The sequence below is a fragment of the Mus caroli genome, chromosome 4, assembly GCF_900094665.2.
Source record: "Mus caroli chromosome 4, CAROLI_EIJ_v1.1, whole genome shotgun sequence".
NCBI lineage: Eukaryota > Metazoa > Chordata > Mammalia > Rodentia > Muridae > Mus > Mus caroli.
The window spans coordinates 1958423-1980648 of record NC_034573.1 but is presented as its reverse complement, the minus strand read 5'-3'; the positions used below and the strand labels follow the sequence as shown (position 1 = coordinate 1980648).

Here is a 22226-nt window from a genome sequence, read left to right as displayed (position 1 = left end):
TGAGTAGCAGAAGTTATAGAGAAGTAATATGGCTCATGGCAAGCACATTCTAGTAACTGAACAACATAATATTTGAAAAGGCTCCCTTGTAAAACTTGTAGGCCTGGAAGCAGCAATGAAGTAGTAATACTCTAACCTAATATTTAATAGGTATACTTCCTAGAGCGTATCACTGCCCCACAATATGTTTCCCAAAACTCAAGCTTCAACCTGATCAGCAGAGCTGACTATTCCCAAGTAGCTCTGCTCACCCCTCCATGCTGTGCTCATGCCTTCCTTGTGTTCTGGACTTCCCTTCTGTAGCCGATCTCCTTACACCATTTCACAGCTACACAAACTTAGCCTGATAGAGGATAAGGGCTTTTATGGATCAGCCCCATCAGCAGCTGTTCCTCATGTGCTTGGGCCCCAGGCACTCAGAACTGTGAGCAGAAGCTCCCAGCCAACCATCCTTTGTATTTTATCTTGGGTACATCCTGTCTGCTGTCTGAATGCCTCTATGTCCTGGCATGTCTGGAGACCTCAGATCACCCTGCTTTTGAGTGCATTCCCTTGGCCTATCTAAGCTTGATTTCTTATTCCCCCTGCCATGCCCTGGTGCCTTGCTAGGTCCCAGGTAGATACTCAGGTAAGATCATCTACTGTTGTAACTCCCATTGGATCATAAAACTTTCCTGGTTATCTCAGTCCCTAGGACTGAACCCAGGAGTGAGACTTCATATGTTTGTGAATGAGTCAGGGTTCCAAAGACAGAACAGTCATTTGTGTTCCTGATCTGAGCTGTCTCATCTATTCAGTGCTGAACCACTGGGTTATGTGGCCACTTAAGTAAGCCCAAGCAAATATTATTTTGAAGTTATTAAAGGTGGAGGGTTAGCAACTATCAAAACAAATAAACAAACAAGCAAAACAAAACAAAGCACAATGCCTCCTTTAACTGGGACATGGGGGGAAGCCAAAATGATGAGCAAAGGACAATTCTAGACATTCTGGTCACCTCTATTTGAATCCTGCCTCTGGAGCATGGTATGACTTAAGTAACTCATTTCCATTCTAAAAGCCCATCTCCATGTCTGTAACACAAGGAAAATAGAATGTTTACCTAAAAGGTTCATATTAAGGATTAAATGTCCAGGGCTCTGTCTACTCTGCACTGACTAGCTGTGCAGCAGTGGCCATGATAGGCAGAATCAGAACACATTCTGGCCACTACTGTAACTGAAGATCTGAGAGTCTCCTTGGGGAGATGGCTTGTTCATCAACAATGCAAACCGCTCTTATGTTAGATGAAGACATTGTGACAAACTGTAAAACTGCAGGGCACACAGGAGGCATGCCACAATAGGGATTGTTGTTTGTTTTCCTAACTCTCCCCCTCTCCTTTGCTTATGGATCACTGATTTCTAACAACCTGGACGTTTTCTATCTTGTCCCAAACAGGATTATACAATTAATGACAACAGTTTGAAACGCAAACTAAAATGAAAACAGGTACGGCTGTTTCCAGGAAATTAATTTATTTGCACTACACTGAAAGAGAGTCCCAAAAATATATGGTACACAGAAACTTTCATTAAATACACTCAAATTAAATTCACCCAGCCCATCATTTTTATTCATGGATTCTCTACAAACAGCCTTGGCAAACCACACAGTGGAAGAAAGGTTATGTCCATGTTCAAATGTCTAGAGAACAACTTGGTTGAGAAATCTCTGAAACTTGCTGCATGCCAGCATTCCACACCTTTTGAGGATGAGTATGTACCAAATACCCAGCTGTAAATTAACAAAAGAAGCATTCACTTGTAAAGATGCACATTTACAAGAAGAGCACTGTATCTCAAATGCACCCTCCCATACTCCTATAAACGGTACAGAGTCACACAGCTTATTACACATAAACATAAAATCTTAAATCTAGCACATTGTTAGCTGTATATTATTCAATTAATAATGATGCTCTTTCCCCATGGTTATAAGTCAGAAGCAAGAAAATTCCCAACCAAATGGCCAGAGGTGGCTAGGTGGGTCTCTTATTTATTCTAGATACAAGAATACAAACAAGAGCAGCTGAAACAGTAGCAATCAGATGGGAAGAGGGCAGTGAGGCCTCCTTACTTTAAATGTTACCAGCTGTGAAACTCTGATATTTCCTAAATCCACTAAGAGGTATCTCGGTAATGGTCAGGCCAGTCATTCCATAGTGACTATTCTTAGATGTCCAGTAGAAATGTGATTTGTGGTTGTTAAATTCTTATATGTAAAATCTGTTATTAACTTATGGAAAATATTTCTTTAAAAAACAACCACAGGAGTAGTGAACCCCCAAACACCTAAGGCAGAAAGAGTTGGTCTTACCTTGAGGGTGACCCCTAAAGTATTGTTTTTAAATGACTAGCTATTAAATTACTCATTGTGTTGTTTGAAAAATAAAAATTAGAGAATATTGTTTAAGTCACCCTCAGATATAATGCCAAAAAAATGGTGTCAACAAGTTTCTGAGTCCTATTATTATACACTGGCAATTTTCCCTCCTTTCTAGCCTCTCCAAAAACCACTGAAGGAACTTCACATAAATGAAGTCTTTCTTTTTACCTTAAAAAGTCCAGGCTAAGCTCATGTAGTCGAATCAGTGAGCTTCATTCCAGAGAACCAGTCTCAAAAGATAATAAACACAGCAAGTGTATACGCCTACATGCATGTGAACATGCGAGTGTGCTCACAAGAGTGAGTGCACACGCGCGCAGACACACACACACATTAGATCTGGAGATGATAGTAGCAGAGTACTGGCTCTGTGTACTATCCCAGTACTACGAAAAAGAGTCTTTACAATATATTCAATGTTGGGTTCAGGACACAATGTCTTAGCCCACTGAAAGACAACAGGCTCTGATGCCTGTCATTGACAAGGACACGGCTTTCCCACATACCTTTGTTCCTTGACAGATAATCACTAACAACCCTCCAGCTTGGTTCCCTCATCCTTGAGAGAGATATAATTGGAGTCCTCCTCAAGTGCTTTTCTGAGCAGGTGGCACTTATTTCAAGCCAAAAAAGAAAAATCTCTACTCTTGGCTTTTCCAAGAAGATCCATTCATCTCCTTCAGAAACAAATATAAAGAGATGTCAATATCAACACTAGTATTTGCTACTAGTCTACAAAATGAGGTAGAGCATTAGGAAAATGTAATGCAATGTATTGGGCACAACTTTTCTTTAAGGCTTCCGCAGGTTTTATGGAGACATGTTTTTATATTTTACATTGTTAAAAATTGGATAAGATATACCTTACATGAAATGTCTCATCTTAACCACTTTAATCATCCACTGGGTGATGAAACACACGTACCGTGCTGTGCGTCATTACCAGAATCCTTCTCTAGAATTATTTTCTTCTTGAAAATCTAAATGTTCTATGTTCTGCTCATTAAGCATTTCTGCATTCTTTTCTTCCCAGTCTGGGCCTTCTCCCTTTTCCTTCTTGGCTGCCTAAACTTGATACTTGGTACAAATAGAACCACATAATACTGTCACTTTGTAGCTGGCTTCTTTGAAGTTGCATAATTCCCCCATGCTTCAGCCATGCTGTCCCGTGTTTCACAGGACATTTCTTCTTGTACCAGAACACTCAGCCTTCATGACCAAAACAGAGGGCCACGTGCTTCTCAGCAGTAAACCCTTTGAATGTACAGCCAAAGTGCAGACTATTGTGTGACCCAAAACAAGAGCCTTCTTGAATTGTCAGGATATAGAGACAGCCCCTGCCCCCCAGCCTCAAAATGCTATTCACGGGCAATGTGAGCATCTCCCAACAAGGATAGGCAGGGGAGTGTGTTACCTCAGTCACATGGCATGCCTATAAAATAAAATAGGAGGATTCACTCTGGTTCAACTCTCTATACTCATTTTTTGCTTCATTCTATGCTCAGGGTTCTGAGAAAGTCAATATTTGGAAAAATGACTAGGCAGCAAAATCGAGACTATTCAAATTAATGCCTCCAGAGTATACACTTGAAACCCATGTCCCTATCATATTACTGGCAACTTTGCTACCTTAATAATGAAACACAGTAAGAATCTCATAATCACGTAACTGAGGCCAGAGTGCTTCGGCTTTCAGACTTTCACACAGATAAGGAGTCTTCTTAAGGAAGGAATCCATGTCTAAACACAGAATTCACTCTGTCTTACTTTCCCTACAAGATGTTTCTCAAGGTAACCTTGTATCCTCTCATGTCCATCAAGCTGCACTCTCAAATCAACATGGGACTCAGGAAAACCACTACTCAGTAGCCAATACATAACTGGTTCAAAAAAGGATCGTATTTACAGCTTAGTGGTCAGAAGTGCTCACTTGCTGTCAAACAACCCCCAAACGGAATTTCACTTCTTCTCGGAGTTTTTCTCAGAATCAAATACATACATGCATACGTACATACATATTAATGACAGGATATTGAAAATAGTAAATAATAATTACATTTCAGTTCCTAGTGGCAGAAATACTATACATCATATACATATGATATCAATACTATACTATACTACATGAGGATTTTCAGCTTTTCATGCTTCCTGACACCCCTGTCTACCACAGTAAAACCACTTCCTCTCTTGCCCTCATTGACACTGCAGAATTCAACTGACCATGATTCCAGGTGCCATACTGTTTAAGACCTTGGGCCCTGGATGTTATTTGTCCTGTCTGCTCACCTAGCTGATAAGCAACTGGCTTAAACAAGTAGCTGACCTGTGCTCTCATTTGATCTTCATGACAGCCCTAACACATCCTAAATACATGCTTCCCCAGGGCACATCGACTGAGCTGGGTGTACCCATCATCTTCCTTGCCCTGAGTGAGTCCCCTCTAGATACCAGAGGCACTAGCACAAAGCATCCCCTAGGAGAGTCTGGCTGAATAGTCAGAGTCAGACAGTTTAACCAATCTGGGATATAATGAAAGACACACACCCAGGCTCATCCTGGGTCAAAAATGTGACCTGCAATCCCGACAGATCAAGCAGTGCCAGGAAAAGGGGAGAGGGTGAGCTTATCCCTTCCCACCACTGACATGTAGAGCATGCCAGCTGCTTCAGTTACACCTTGACTGAATCCTGGTAGAAAACATGGAGCTAAATCCCAGAGCAGAGTTCTGAAGCCCCTGCTGATATGCAAAGGAGAATTGAGGTCATTGCTATCACTAAGCTTTGAGAACATTCATTGTGCAACAAGGGACAATAAAATTTTTACTTTAACTTCTAGCTTTCTTTCCTCCCAGTAAAATCTTTTATCTGAAAGTATCTATTTCACAGATTACAAAAACAACCAAACTTCATCAAAATGGCATTAGGAAAGTTCTCCTTCCTTCCAGCCACACTTACCCAGGAGAAATCAGCCTTCTCAAATGCTAGCACTGAGTGAAAGGTACTTACTTGGCTTGTTGTGTGAGACAGTCAGATTAAATGGGTCAACTACATAATTAAGCCATAAAAATAGAATGGATTTAATAATGTAATAATAAATAGTTCAATATTGGGGGAGTTAAATTCATTTCCAAATAAAACTAATCTTAATTGTAGTATACACATTCATTAGATTTCTACTTGAAATCCTCATAATTTTGCAAAAGATCTGATTTGGTTCACTGAGGACGTTTTGGCATTAAAAACTGAGACAAAGTTCAGAGACTGTTACATATTTCCACATATTTAATTAACGTAATAGCATCTAAATCAATTTTTGTTGGAATAAGAAAAAGTATTTCAAGCATGTATATTTAACAGATCTATCTTAAAGTAAAAACCAGCTAAGCTTTCTGAAAATAAAAATAGCACCCTGCCAACTATTAAAATCCTAAGAAAAAGACTAGATTTTCATTGGATAATTTTGGCTACATTTAAAAGTACTTTATTAAAGTAGCAAACACTGTACAATATATTTTCTTTTAAAATGAAACTGAAGATAAGTGGTTTACTTCTGGGTCTCTACCATGCTTATCAAATGGTATCCCCCAAAGCAAGCCCTGACTAACACAGGATTCTAACTGAGAATAAAGGCATGTCCAAAGAAAGTATGTAAGACTGATTCTATTAAAGACAAAGGATCATCTATGCCCGTGCTGGTGAGACAGGCTGTCATCCCAGCACTGAGGAAGCAGAGGCAAGAGGATCTCAACTTAGAGGTCAGCTTGTGCTAAACAGAAAATTTCAGTCAAGCCTGGACTACTGAGCAAGGCTCTGTCTCAAAAAAAATTCAAATGCGTGCATACATATATACACATATGCATGCACATGCATGCATACTAAAGAATCTGAAGGCTGCATTGGAGATTCCTGTTGAGAAGGCTCCAGTCCTGGCAGGGGCTCTTCCTATCCCACACATCCTCTGCAAGGTTTTCATCCGGCCAACCACATCCAGACCCCTTCCTTCATGCCTGACAATTCCAACTGAATGCACCTGTTGTCCCAGTTTCAACACTGGCACCTCAAAGGTAAAATTTCATCGGGCAGTTTAGAATCACCAGCAAAGATATCCCAAGAGTCAAAAACTAGGACAGATGGGCAAGTCTGTGTTTGAGTTAGGCTCCAGGTGACACTGAACTTCAGTGCAAAGCACTTGTCTGCTCAAGGCTTCCTAGTAACCTGTGTACTAGAGAAGATCCCCTGAAATCCCACAACCCTAGTCTAGAAAGGAGGTCACTACACAAAAGCCTGTCGTTTTAAGATTTGACACTTCAGACAACAGGGAAGGTCACCTTGAACAGCCTTTGCACAGAGAACTGGTAATCTGGCCTGCCATGTTAGCTCTGATAGTGTCAGTTTTGTTTGAGCCTCTTCCAAAATGGAGAACAGAAGACAAAACCGTAACACTTCCCAAGTGCACCAGGACCTTAATGCACAGACAGTTAATCCCCATTCACAGGAGGCCCATGGTCTAGTCCCAGTCACAGAACAGGAAGAGGTGTCCCAGAACTGAAGGTAGCAGCTTCACCCCTCCTGTGCTGTGCTTCTAAGTGTTTATCAGTTTTCAGTGGTGTTAAAAAGAGAAGTGACCTTATTTCACAACAATGAGCCCCTGAGAGGGCTCTGAATAGATTCCTCCATTAACTCTACCGTGGAACAGGCACAGAGCCTCCAAGGCCTGATGAAATCATCCCACATTGAAAAGAAGAAAAGATGTGTGAGAAACAAAACAGTCTCTGTAGGGAACGGACAAAGCCAAGAGGTACCAAGATGTTACAGTGTCTGTCTAGGAATGCAGGGCAGAAAGACACCGGGGGTTCAAACTTCAACCAACCCAGTTCCCTTTGCACACTGGCTCAGTCTGGACTGAGACTCCTCCAACTTCATATTAGCCTGTAATCTGCTTTCCTACCACTCTCCTTCCTGGATTCTGGTTCAGTAATTTAGAGGACTTACATTTCACTCATTCTATCACCTAGAAAGGCCTTTTTGATATAGCTTATTACTATTGATACAGCCTAGGAAGAGCCAGGCTGGAGCAGTTCCCAAGGAGGGAGAGATAGTACCCAATATGTACCATAACCCAGCATGGGAGCCTAAAGACAGTGTGCTCGCTCTCTCTCTCTCTCTCTCTCTCTCTCTCATTTCTCATTCTCTCACACACACCATTCTGCTACTGCAGTACTTTTGGCACTTCCTGATATGATATTCTTTTACCTACACAGGGCAAAGACAATATAACAGCAAGAACGTGAGTAGAAGAAATCCCTTCTGTAAGTACAGCCAAGTAGCCTCATACCTAGAGACAGAACACTAATTCCAAACATAGCCTGTAGGAAGGCATGTCCTATAACATCTCCAGTGTGGAGGCCTTCAACATACAGAGTGGCCTAAACCAAGTTAAAGGAGGGCACAGTCCAGGTAGACCAAAAGTCAGGGCCTCTGAGAGCCACTCTATTACAGCAAGCTCCAGTGTATGAGCCATCAGACACAAGAAAAGGTAAGATACTACCCAGCACATGTACAACTTGAAGCCTGTCTTATCTCTGTACCAATGCCTGTTATATAAGCAGCACAACAGCTGGAGACCCATGACTGGGATTCATGGGTCCTAACTTTCGTAGGAATATCTCAGATGCTTCTAGGTTTTTTTGTTTTTTTTGTTTTGTTTTGTTTTGTTTTTGTTTTCAGATTTGGAATATTTGTACAACTTGACTGAGAGCATCTCAGGGACCAGGGTACTTCAAAATCTCAAACTGATTGAAAGAACAGATTTCTAAAGTGTTCAGATTTTAGAAAATGTGTATCTGCAGAGGGTGGAGGGCATTGAATATATGATAATAACCCTGAGAATGTCCAGAGAATTGGAGAAATGCAAATGCAAATCTATGGGGCCCTTCCGATCGAACCTGGTAACCTAATGGAACAAGAAGAGACATGAAACCCTTGGTGTGGTCTGTGTTTAGGGAGCCCATTCTGCCGGCAGTTACTACTACTGTCTTCTGCTCACACAGGGCCATCTGCTGAGCAGAGCGCTGCCAAGAACACCGAGTCAAGGAATTGCAGAATCTTGCATGGCAGGACTCAGGAGAAACAGCAGGTCACAGCGGTGAAGCACATGCTGTCTTGGGTTTTCCTTTAGCCATAAGGAGTACAAGAGAAACAAGGGATGGACAGTATTATGGCTTTAGGCTAAGAAATAGAGAAAAATTATGATTACAGCAAATAATTCGTATAAAAAGTGATAGGTACTTGTCTTAGTCAGGGTTTCTATGCCTGCACAAACATCATGACCAAGAAGAAAGCTGGGGAGGAAAGGGTTTGTTCAGCTTACACTTTCACACTGCTGTTCCTCACCAAATGGTGTCAGGACTGGAACTCAAACAGGTCAGAAAGCAGGAGCTGATGCAGAGGCCATGGAAGGATGTTACTTATTGCCTTGCTTCCTCTGGCTGGCTCAGCTTGCTTTCTTATAGAATCCAGGACTCCCAGCCCAGGGATAGCACCACCCACAGAGGGCCCTTCCCCCTTGATCACTAATTGAGAAAATGCCTTACAGCTGGATCTCATGGAGGCATTTCCTCAGCTGAAGCTCCTTTCTCTGTGATAACTCCAACCTGTGTCAAGTTGACACACAACCAGCCAGTACAGTACTCTTTTGCCTTTTTTCAAATTGTTTCATATCTTCAAACCTGGGTGTATTTTCACACTTACAGACGTTTCAGTTAAGAAAAGCAACATTTTCCATGCCTGGTGAGCAGGGGGCCAGTGACCTCCCATAGCAGCCAGCACAAATGTGAGCTGAAGGTGCTTCCGGGAAAGATGGAGGCATTCACCTCCACAGCAACTCATCTTCCATCCTCCGTAATCTCTCGGGATGTACTTCCTCTATCCCAATGGCAAGCTCCTTCCTCATATTAGTCGTTCAGAACATCTTCCCTGCTCCACAGCTACCCCAGACACTGTTCCTCAGTCCCAACAGCAGACTCCTCCAGCTCATGAGCAAGTGCTCACCCTGACCACCCACACAACAGCAGAGAGTTAAGTCTGAAACAGCCAGCCAGCCAAGTCAGCTGGATCCATCGTGACTGACATCCTGTTTATTGCCCAGCTAAAACGTATTTTATGCCTCTGTGTTCAGGCTACTCAAGCATCATGAAGACACGATTGCTTCCTTTGTTCTTTTTATCAGAACACATAAGGTCAAAGAAAATTAGAGCAGAGACATTATAACGGGAGGCTTATAGATTGATCAAGGAGCATAAACCAGAAAGGAAGCAAAAACGAGCCTCAGACCGAAGGAAAGCCAAGTGTGGAGGCAGAGGTTGTCAGAAAGAGGGCTGCAGATGCAGGGCCCAAGCCAGGGAAGACCAGTAAAATACTTGATACTTTGTTTTAAGCACAGTCCAGGGCTTTGAGCAGCCAGAAGTGCAACTGGATGGTATCTCAGCTGACTCAGATGTGAGTACAGCAGAGGCAGGAAGACAAGAAAGGGAAAGAATTCCAAGGTGGAAAGGATGGGATACCCCAAGAATGCAGAAAGGACCTGGGAAGGGCAGAAATGCGGATGGGGGAGCTGAGGGATCCAAAGGGGTCTCAGTTTCCAGTGAGCTCCCACTCATGAGGAAAAACATCTGAGGAGCCTGCCCTGCCCTTCAGGCTGCAGTCTGGAGGCCTCAGCTCAGGGTACATTCCTGGTGGGAGGCTGTCTCAGTCCTGGGAAAGAACTCATCCTGTTCTAGAAAAATAGTCCTAGTTTTGTTGTTGCTTGATAAGCACTATCATCAAAAGCAACTTGGGGAATGAAGGGGTTTGTTTGGTTACAACTGGTTGCAGCAGGTTACAATTCATCCTCCAGGGAAGCCCAAGCAGGAACTAAAGGAATGGCTGCCTTTCCATGGCTTACTTACCCAGGTTTCAAATACAGCCCAGTACCACCTGCCTGAGGGTGGCATCACCCACAGTGGGATGTGCCCTTCCACATTACTTAGTAGTCAAGACAATGTCCCACAGACACCCTCTCAGGCCAATGTAGTGGAGGCAATTCCTCAACTGAGATCCCCTCTTCCCCAAGTTTGTTCTGAGGTTATTTCAAGTCCACAAAGGGAGCCAGCACTGTGGGCTTCCCAGGTCTCTACAGAGATGCGGCTAATCTACTGAACACTCTCTGAGCCCCAAGCGCTGCTGCCATATATGCTGCTTCAGCTTCCAGGAACTCGGCTCCTGTCTGCAGAACAAGGTCTCTGCTGAGAATTCTCTGTGCTACACATCAAAACGCAAGGGGAGCCATGCACTCTGACACAATGTTCAATATGAATTTCTTTTTCTTCAAAGAGGGGATCATTAAGCCACTGAGGCTGCTACTCTAGTAGATAGTATTTTATAAAAAATACCCTAAACAGAGTGGCCTATGATCAGAAATTTATTTCTCACAGTCTGAGGATGAGAAGTCCAAGGTTAAGGTGTCTACGGATCTGTTATTGGGTAAAGGTCCATTTCCTGGGTCATATATGAGATACCACTATATCCTTGAGAGCAGGAAGACGCAGAAGCTCTCCCCGACTCTTATAAGGACATCTCATAAGATTCCACATACCATCTGTGGACTTCTCCTCCCTCCTGACTTAATTACATTCCACTTCTCCCCAATACTAGCACTTTGGGGACTGCAAAATAACAGTGCCAGGAACAAATATGTAGTTGGAAAAGCCTGCCTCATTTTTCCATTTATTATGATTTTTTGGTAGACTTAAAAAAGAAAAAAAATCAGTCATAAAAAACAAATACTTTTAACTGAGTAAAACTAAAATAAATAAATAAGTAAATAAATAAATAACTACTAAAAGTACCTGTTTCCTTTGTGGAACTTCCCATATTAGATTTAAAAATGGTACAAGCCATCAGAACAAACTTATTTGATGTTGAAATCAGATAGCATATATTTACAAGTTTCAAAACATTTCCCTCTATTTTAAATCTCAAAAACAAATGAGAATGAAAACTAAAACTCAAGTCTAATTGGGTGAAACTGCTTTTATGCCTTAAATTTGAACAGAAGCAATACTAAGCATTAGTCATGAAGTGGAGAGATGCTGGTCTGTAAGGAGCTGACACCAATGTGTGCGCATGATCATCACCACACACCCCTTGTATAATAAGCTGAAGGGTACCAAAATTCCTCTGCCAAACAATCTCTACTAGAACAAACAAAAACAAAAAAAAACAAAACAAACAAACAAACAAACAAACAAAAAACCAAAACACCAGATCAGACACACAGAACCGGAGCAGCTGTATAAGATACAGCCATCATCTGAGAGCAGCTGTATAAGATACAGCCATCATCTGAAAGCAGCTGGTGTAAGATATAGCCATCATCTGAGAGCAGCTGTATAAGATATAGCCATCAGCTGAGATCAGCTCTGTACAATGCAGCCACCACCTGAGGACAGCTGTTTAAGATGCAGCCTCAACTAAGGGCAGCTGTGTAAGATGCAGCCTCAACTGAGGGCATCTGTGTAAGATGCAGCCATCAGCTGAGTTCATGGTAGATGTGCTGGTAGGAGGGAGGTGCTGGAAGACAGTCCAGAATGTCCTAAAGAGGACCCTGACTTAGGAGGACCTAATCAGCCCATTTCAACACATTGGTAAAACCATTATTTTCCCTGAGTGATTTACAAACATTCACTTAATTAGTTAGGCACACTGACCATGCCACAGGTACATGATAGCTAAGGCTACAAGCCAATCTGAATGACCTATAGGGTATCAAGGTACTTTGGCTTGACATTCTTACCAGCTGTGCCTATGTTTTAAGAGGATCTTATCATGGAATTGGTGGACTAGGTAAAGTAGGTGAGCAGTCTATAACCACAGAGAACAAAAAGGTGCAGGAAGACTGAATTCATTCATAGTCTTCCCAGTTCCCTGTCTGCCTGGCTGCTAGAGCTCAGTATCTAAGAATCAGAATGTTTCATGGGGAGAAATGGCTCCAGAAAACCCTAGGGGGAAACACCAGTTGGAGATTGAGAAGGAAAACTGCCTAGTCCTGTGCTAGCAAATGCTGAAAGTAGAAAAACCTGCAGGAGAAATCAGATAAGCAAGGAAGAAGTCACGAGTTGTGAGAGGGCAGAGCTGCTTTCACCTGGAAGAAAATGCAGCTTGCGGAGGATGGCGCCTCCTCTCTTTCTGTGTGTGTGTGTGTCCCTCTGTCCCCTGCCCAACCCCAATTTGTGGGACTGTCATCACTTCTAAGGAAAAGTTAATAATTTTCTTTAATTCAAGCAATTCCAATAGACCACAAATCTTTTCTGAAACTACTTAAGAATATTTCATCCTCTGCTCCCAGAGTCCTCTGGAACACACCATGCTGCCCTAAGCAGCCTGCAATCCCCTCTAGAACTCCATTCTCCTTCCACCTTCATCAGACCTGAAGAGCCTGAACTATACAGGTTAGCTTCCCTTCCCCCATCATTCCCTGCTTGCTGAGTCCTCTGGAGGACCCAAGCTGCCCTGAGCAGCCTGCCATACCCAGAGGATCTCCATTCTCCTGCCATCTCTCTGCCAACCATCATTGGCCTTGAGGGTCCTGAACCATACAGACTAAAAATACCCATCAGAGGCCTGCCACAGGACCATCAAGATTAACAACCCCCACCCCAATAACTACTACAACTAGAACATCCAGGCACCAAATTCACGAAGATGCCATAAGGTCCTCAAAAGAAAACAACCAAAAAATTCAGGGCAAATATGACACCATCAGAGAACAGCTACCCTACAACAGCAGCTCTGGAGATCCTAATAACTGAAGCACAAGAAAATGACCTTAAATCCAATCTTATAAAGATCACAGAGGTTTTTAAAGAGAAAACAAATAAATCCATTAAAGATATACAAGAAAATACAATTAAACATGTGAAGGAAATAAATAAAACTGTGCAAGACCTGAAAATAGGAAGAAAACCAATAAAGAAAACATAAAACAATAAGGGAATCCTGAAGATGGAAAACCTAGGGAAGAGAACAGGAACAACAGATACAAACATTACAAACAGAATACAGGAGATAGAAGAGAGAGTCTCAGGTGAATTTGATACAATAGAAGAAATTGATATATCAGTCAAAGGAAGTGTTTAATCTAAAAAATTCCTGACACAACATCTAGGAAATCTTCAGTAAGTGAAAAGTCTAATATAAAAATAAAAGAAATTGAAAAAATAGAGTACCAGCTCCAAGGCCCAGAAATATTTTCAAAAAAAAAAAAATCGTCAAAGAAAACTTTCCCAACCTAAAGAAAGAGATGCATATAAACATACAAGAAAATTACAGAGCACCAATTAGAATGCATCAGGAAAATCCTCCTGTCACATAATAATCAAAACACAAAATCTACAGAAGAAAGGAGGAATATTAAAAGCAGCAAGAGAAAAATGACAGGTAACATATAAAGGCAGGTCTATCAGAATTATACCCAACTTCTCAACAGAGACTCTTAAAGCTAGAAGGGTCTGGGCAGGTATCTTGCAACCTCTAAATAACCCCACGGATGCCATCCTAGACTACTATATCCAGCAAAACTCTCAATCACCACAGATGGAGAAAACAGGATATTTCAAGACAAATCCAAATCCAAATAATATCTATCCACAAATCCAGCCCTACAGAAAATACTAGAGGAAAACTCCAACCCAAGGAGGATTACTACATCCATGAAAACACAGAAAATAATTCCAAGGGAAGCAAACGCAAGCACACTAACATCAAAGTAACAGGAATTAAGAAATACTGGTCATTAATATCTCTCAACATCACTGGACTCAATTCCCCAACAAAAAGACACTGGCTAACAGAATAGATGTGAAAACAGGACCCATCATTCTGCTGCATACATGAAACATAATACAAGCAATAAATACAGCCATCACCTCAGAGTAAAGGGCTGGAAAAACGTTTTCCAAGCAAATGGACCCAAGAAGCAAGCCAGAGTAGTCATTCTAATATCTAATAAAATACACTTTCACCCAAAATTAATCAAGAGAGACAGGGAAAAACACTTCATATTCATTAAAGGAAAAATCTACCAAGATGATATCTCAATTCTGAATATCTATGCCCTAAACACAAGGGCACCCACATTTATAAAAGAAACACTTCTAAGGCTTAAATTGCATATCAAACACCACACAATAATAGTGGGAGACTTCAACACCCTACTCTCTCACCAACAGACAGGTCATCTAGACAAACACTAAACAGGGAAATAATGAACCAACATTATGAATAAAATGACCTAACAGACATCTAATAGAATATTTCACCCAAATACAAAAGAATATACCTTCTTCTTAGCACCTCATGGATCCTCTTCCAAAATTGACTCAGGCACAAAACAAGTCTCAACAGATATAAGAAACTTACAATAATGCCTTGTATCTTTTCAGGCCACCAGGGATTAAAGCTGCACTTCAACAACAGAAACACTGGAAAGCCTACACACTCATAAAAATTGAACAACTCTCTACTCACTGATCTCTGGGTCAGGGAATACATGAAGGAAAAAGATAAAGAATTCTAGAAGTCAACGAAAATAAAGCCACAGCATACCCACAGTTTTGGGACACAGTGAAAGCAGTGCTAAGAGTAAATTTCATAGCACTAAGTGCCTTCACAAAGAAATTAGAAATTTCTCATGCTAGCAAATTAAAAGCATACCTGAAACTCTGGGGGTGGGGGGTAAAGAAGCAAGCATACCAAAGAGGAGTAGAAGGAGGAAATTAATCAAAATCAGGCTGAAATCAATCAGTTAGAAACAAAGAAAACAATACAAAGAATCAACTAAATCAAGAGCTGGTTCTTCAAGAAGATGGACAAACCCTTAGCCAAACTACACAAAAGACAGAGAGACAGTATCCAAATGAACAAAATCAGAAAAGAAAAGGAAAACATAACAACAGGCTCTGAGGAAATTCAAAGAATTAAAGCCTATACTCAACAAAAGTGGAAAATCTGGATGGAAATGGACAATTTTCTAGAGAGATACCAGGTACCAAAGTTAAATCAAGATCAGACGAATGATTTAAACAGCCCTACAATCCCTAAAGGAATAGCAGCAGTTATCAAAAGTCTCACAACCAGATAAAGCCCAGGGTGAGATGGTTTTAGTCCAGAATTCTACCAAACTTTCAACAAAGACCTAAAGCCAATACTCCTCAAACTATTCCACAAAATAGAAACAGAAAGATCATTGCCAAATTCATTCGAGGAAACCTCAGTCACCCTGATATCTAAACCACACAAAGACTCAACAAAGAAAGAGAACTTCAGATAGATTTGACTTATAAACAGGAACACACCAAAAACATCATCCAGCATGATCAAGAAGGCTTCATCCAAGGGATGCAGGGATGATTTAATATACAGAAATCCATCAACAATCCACCAATAAACAAACTGAAAGAAAAAAAATCACACAATCCTCTCATAAGATGCAGGAAAAACCTTGGGCAAAAACCAACATGTTAAATACTTTATGTTAAAAGTATTAGAGAGATCAGGGATACAAGGCACATAGCTAAACATAATGAAAGCAATATACAGCAAGCCAATAGCCAACATCAAACTAAATGGAAAGAAACTTTAGTGATTACACCAAAACCAGGGCTAAGACAAGACTGTCCACGCCCTCCCTATCTATTCAATATAGTACTCAAAGATCTAGCCAGAGCAACATGACAACTAAAGGAGAGCAAGGGGATACAAATTGGAAAAGAAAAAGTCAAAGTATCACTATTTGGTGATGTTATAATAGTATACATAAGTGGCCCAAAAATTCTACCAGGAAACTCTTACAGCTGATAAACATGTTCAGCAAAGTGGTTGTACACAAAATTAACTCAAAGAAATCAGTAGCCCTCCTTTATACAAATGATAAAAGAGCTGAGAAAGAAATTAGGGGAAACACCCTTTACAATAGACACAAATAATACAAAGTATCTTGTTGTAACTCAAACCAAGTAAGTGAATGATCTCTAAGAAAAGAACTTCAAGTTCTTGATGAAAAAATTGAAGATATGAGAAGATAGAAAGATTCCCCATACTCATAGGTAGGTAGGCTTAACATAGTGAAAATGCCCATCTTACCAAAAGAATCCTACAGATTCAGTGCAATCTCCATCAAATTTCCAACACAATTCTTCACAGACATGGAAAGAACAAATCTCAATTTCATAAGGAAAAGCAAAAACCCAGGACTGAGAAAACAGTTCTTAGCAATAAAAGACTCTCTGGGCAATCACCACCCCTGACTTCAAGCCATACCACAGAGCACTAGTGTTAAAAATTGCATGGTATTGGTACAGAGACAGATTGTTGATCAATGAAATAGAATTGAAGACCCAGAAATAAACCCACACACTTATGTACACTTGATCTTTGTCAAAGAAGCCAAAAATATAAAATAGAAAAAAGAAAGCATCTTCAACAAATGGTGCTTGTATAATTGGAGGTCTGGGCATAGAAGAATGAAATAGAACCATATTTATCACCCTAAACAAAACTCAAGTCCATGTGGATCATGAATCTCAACAAAAAAACAGATATACCAAATCTTCTAAAAGAGAAAGTGGGAAATACCCTTGAATGCATTGGTACAGGAGACAATTCCTAATGGCTCAGGGTCTTAGACCAACAATAGATAAATGGGACTTCATGAAACTGCAAAGCTTCTGTAAGGCAAAGGACACTGTCAATAGGACAAATCAACAGCCTACAATTGGGAAAGGATCATCAATAACCCTATATCTGACAAAGTGGTAATATTCAAAATTTACAAAGAACTCAAGAAGTTAGACACTCACAAACCAAATAACCCAATTAAAAAATGGGGTACATAACTAAACAGAGAACTGTCAACAGAGCAATCTCAAATGGCCAAGAAGCACTTAGAGAAATGTTCAAAAAAGGAATCATAGGGGAAATGCAAATCAACACATCTCTGGGGTTCCATCTTAAACCTATCAGACTGGCTAAGATCAAAATCTAAAGAGATAGCTTGACATGCTGCTGAGAGGGTCAAGCAAGGGAAACACTTCATTGCTGATGGAAGTGCAAACTTGCACAACCACTTTGGAAATCAATTTGGTGGTTTCTCAGAAAACTGGGAACAGTTCTAATTCAAAATGCAGCTATACCACTCCTGGGCATATACCCAAAAGTTGTACCAACATTCCACAAAGACACTTTCTCGGCTATGTTCATAGCAGTTTTATTCATAATAGCCAGAACCTGGAAACAACCTAGATGTCCCTCAACTGAAGAACGGATAAAGAGAATATGGTACATCTACATGATGGAACACTATTCAGCTATGAAAATCAAACACATCATGAATTATGCTGACAAATGGATGCATATTGTGAATATCTCCCTGAGTGAGGTAATCTAGTTCCCAAAGGACATATATAGTTGTACACAGTTATAAGTAGATATTAGCCATAACACACAGGATTCCCATGCCATATTCCACAGACCTAAAGAATTTAAACACAAAAGAAAGCACAAGTGAGGATGTTTGATCTCATTTAGAAGGGAAAATAAAATAGTCATAAGAGGCATATAGAAGGAGGGAAATGGACAGGAGAGAGGAAGGGGAGGGAAACTGGAGGGGTGTTCAGGATCAGCAGTGGGAAGAGACAGAAGAAATGGCCAGATGGCCATGAGAATGAATGGAAATTTGCAACTGATGAAAGTGGGAGTTGGGGGCATCTCCAGGACATAACAGAGATATGGGATAAGGGAGGCACACAAGAATCAATGGGGTGACCTTAGCTGTGACTCACAGCATTGGAGTATTGATCCTGAAGAGAATACCTCCTGCAGCCCAGCAGGAACCTCAGTGGAGCAACAGATACACCAACCCATCCACAAAACATTCAGCCCAAAATTTATCCTGGCTACAAGAAATGCAAGCATGGAGAATAGAGCAAAGACTGAGGAAATGGCCCACAAATAACTGGCCCAACTTGAGACCTATCCCATGGGCAAGCACCAATCCCTGGCACTATAATTATACTCTGTTATGCTTGCAGGCAGGGGTCTAACATGGCTGTTCTGTGAGAGGCTCCACCAAGCAGCTGACTCAAGCAGATGAGGACACCCACAGTGAAAGAGTGGATGCAACTTGGGGACTCCAATGATAGAATAGAGGGAAGGATTTCAGGCCTGAAGGGGATAGAAACTCCACAGGAAAAACAGGGGAGTCAACTAACCTAGACGCTTGGGGCTTTCAAGAGACTGAGCCACCAACCAAAGAATATACATAGGCTGGACCTAGGTCTCCCTACACATATGTAGCAAATGTGCAGCTTCATGTGGGTCCTTAACAACTGGAGTGGGGTCTATCTGAAAAGCTGTTGTGGAATATGCTCTTCTAGTGGAGGCTGCCTTGCCTGGCCTCAAAGAGCAAGGATGTACCTAGCCCTTCAGTGACTTGATGTGCTAGGCTGTGGGAGGGGGAAATACCCAAGGGATGCCCTACCCTCTCATAAGGGAAAGGGGATGGGGGAAGGATTGTGGGAGGGTATTACCAGGAAGGAGGCAGTGAGTGGGATGTAAAGTGAATAAGTAAAATATATAAATAAACAACCAAATAAATAAAATAGTTCAAATTCCTGCAAAATATATATTTATATACAGATGATAATAGACTCTTCCACTATGAGCTATAAGTATAAATATATAACCAAGAACGACTATAAAATCTTCAATAAATCAAAGAAGAAAGAACTAAGTTTCTACACAGTCAGTCCTATCCCTTCAAACTCAATAGCCACTCTAGGCAAACACGGCGAGTTAGGTTGCATCCTATAGACCTAGGAGCCAGGTATGCAACATGCTGGAGTCAACTGCCTTCGGAGAACATCTACATCCAGTCATCTAAAAAGCAGTGGTCATTTCTCTCACTCACTCAGATTCACCCAATAAGAACAAAGTTTGATTAGGAAGAAAAACACAGCATTCCAACTAATGGTCATGGGAAAGAACACAGAGCAATAAGAATGTTTTTAAATGCATAAATCACAGCCAAATCTACAAAGAGCCTCCCAGTTCAACACTTTACTGTGAAAATACACACATCAGGCTATCACCCTGTGTCACCAGTCCCCACTTACTGAGCCCAATTTCCAAATGTCTATTATTCGTTGTTTTCACAGTGCTACGAATGGGTAGCACCCAGGGCCTCTGCACATTAAGCAAGTGTTTTCAACTCAGACTGTTTTCAACAAGAGTGCAAATGGTGGTCCTTGCTAAGCCAAGGGAAGAGAGGTGACTAATGTAGCTGTATGTGTGGCGACTAAAGGTGCATGCGCATCCATGACTATGGGGTATTGGCACAGAACTATGCCACCAGCAAGAAAGAACACTGAGAAAGACTAAAAGCTTAGAGACTGCCCAAGTGTTGTTATTTCTCACAGGATAGTTTTCCTCTGAAAACTGCAGATAGCATTTAAAACAAAGCACCAGCAGGTCACGGTAATGAGGTACAGTACCCAAAGTGACGGAAAACAACTAAGCTGGAACTGGGAGAGGAATCCCAGCCCAGAGCAGCAGCTGCCAGGGTCTTTGGCAACTGGAGTAATTCAGTAAGCACTGGCCACTTTCACACGGGTGACACTCGCCTGCTACCGTTACTCGCATTGCTTCTGAAATTTGTGATTATTTTTTTATTTATGGGTGTATGTATATTTTTGTATGGATATATGTCATATGTGTCCATGCCTGTAAAGGTCAGAAGAGCAAGTCAGATCCCCTAGATATGGAATTGCAGGCCACCTGACAGGAATGAGAACCCAGGTCTGGTTCTCTGGATTGCTACTTCTTCAGCCCAACTCCCGTGATTTTATTATATAATAATTGTTCACATTTTGTCTAGGCTCAGCCCCACAGTTACCTAGCAACAGCCAGGTGTGCCTGACTCACTATAAAAGGGGATGCTTGCCCCCTCCTCTCTCTCTTGCTCTCTTGCTTCTTGTTCTTGCTCTGTCCTCTCCCGCCTCCACCCTCTCTCTCCAGGTGCTCATGGGTGGCCTCTACTTCTCTTGTCTTCTCTTGTCTTCTCTCTCTCTCTCTCTCTCTCTCGCTCTCGCTCTCGCTCTCTGTCTCTCTCCTTTTTGCTGTCTCTCCTACCCTGTCAACTTCCCTCCCCATGCCCTGAATAAACTCTATTCCATACAATACCGTTGTGTGGCTGGTCCCTTAGAGGGAAGGGATACCTCAAGCATGGGCCCATAGAAGCACCCCTTTCCCTCACACCTGACTATACCTCTACCAAACAGATTCCTCTCTCCCTTATCTTTTAACAAAACATAACAATAATCAAGTATCTATATGAAGTATCTCAGGCCTCAGGTGACCTGTGTGGTGAGTGACATTCAGATCAAAGACCAAACATGCTTTTTCTCCCACAAGCCACTGCAAATCTACTGGCCCACAAAGAAACCCATGTTTCTAGGCACAACTTCTTCCTCCCTCCAACTTCTCTGCCCCCATATAATATTGCAAAGGCTGCAGAAAACAGGTATGCATTGCTCCACTGAAAAGCCAGTGGCTGCAGAGTGTATGCTGTGATGAAGGGAAAGACTACCTGAGATCAGGTCTTTTGGCTATGTCATCACAATCCCAGAGGATACGGGCCTCCTTGCCTGCAGCAGGGCACTGCAGCTGGCACCATGCTCAATGCCCAAACAAAATATATGTGAAGTTTTCATTAGGGATGAGGGCTATGGAGGAAATCAACAGTAGCTGAGAAAGGGGCTACCACTCTAGCTTCAGCAATCATGGCACACCAGATACAGTAACTTTTGTCCCAAGACCCAAAGGATAAATCGTAATACAGGGAAGGAATGAGGCACGAAATCCAAAGGAGAGAAAGACAAGAGTTCTGCACTTTGTAATCTTCTCACCTAACTTCCACAGTGGTCTTGAAGTAGGGTTTATAGCCTTTCCCATTTTAAAGACAAGACACTGAGGTTGTGCAGCCTCGAGCACTAAATGGACTTCAGTGAGCCAGTCTGCACCCTCACACAGGCTGGATTGGGAGACATATCCCTCTTCTCAAGGAACCTGCTTAGCTATTAACCCGCTACAAGTACACTTTTGACCTGGAATTCCCAAGACCTCAGCCTATGTAGTGATACAACAGAGAAGTGTGGGTCTCCCTCCCATATGCACGCAGAGTGTCTGAATCTCCCTGAAACACAGCGAATCTGGGCTTCTGAGAGTCCTGGTTTCTGTGATACCAACAACCTAGACTGTGTGTGTATATGTGAGTGCAATGCACTCTGGGATACCAACAACCTAGATTGTGTGTGTATATGTGAATGTAATGCACTCTAGGATACCAACAATCTAGACTATGTGTGCACATGAATGCAATGAACTCTGGGATATCAACAATCTAGACTGAGTGTACAGGACTGCAATGTACTCTGTGATATTAACAATCTAGACTGAGTGTGTACATGAGTGCAATGCACTTTGGGATACCAACAATCTAGACTGTGTGTGCACATGAGTGCAATGCATTCTGGGATACCAACAATCTAGACTATGTGTGCACATGAATGCAATGAACTCTGGGATACCAACAATCTAGACTGTGTGTGCACATGAGTGCAATGCACTCTGGGATACCAACAACCTAGACTGAGTGTATACATGAATGTAATGTACATCTCCTCACGTTTGTGAAGCTCACTAAAG

The 22226-nt window shown here is 41.7% G+C and overlaps 1 protein-coding gene across 5 annotated transcripts in view; it reads right to left on the bottom strand.

The window, feature by feature from the left end:
* Fam110b (family with sequence similarity 110 member B) overlaps window positions 1-22226 on the bottom strand; it is a 143544-nt gene that overhangs the window by 114971 nt on the left and 6347 nt on the right. The window lies entirely within an intron of this gene.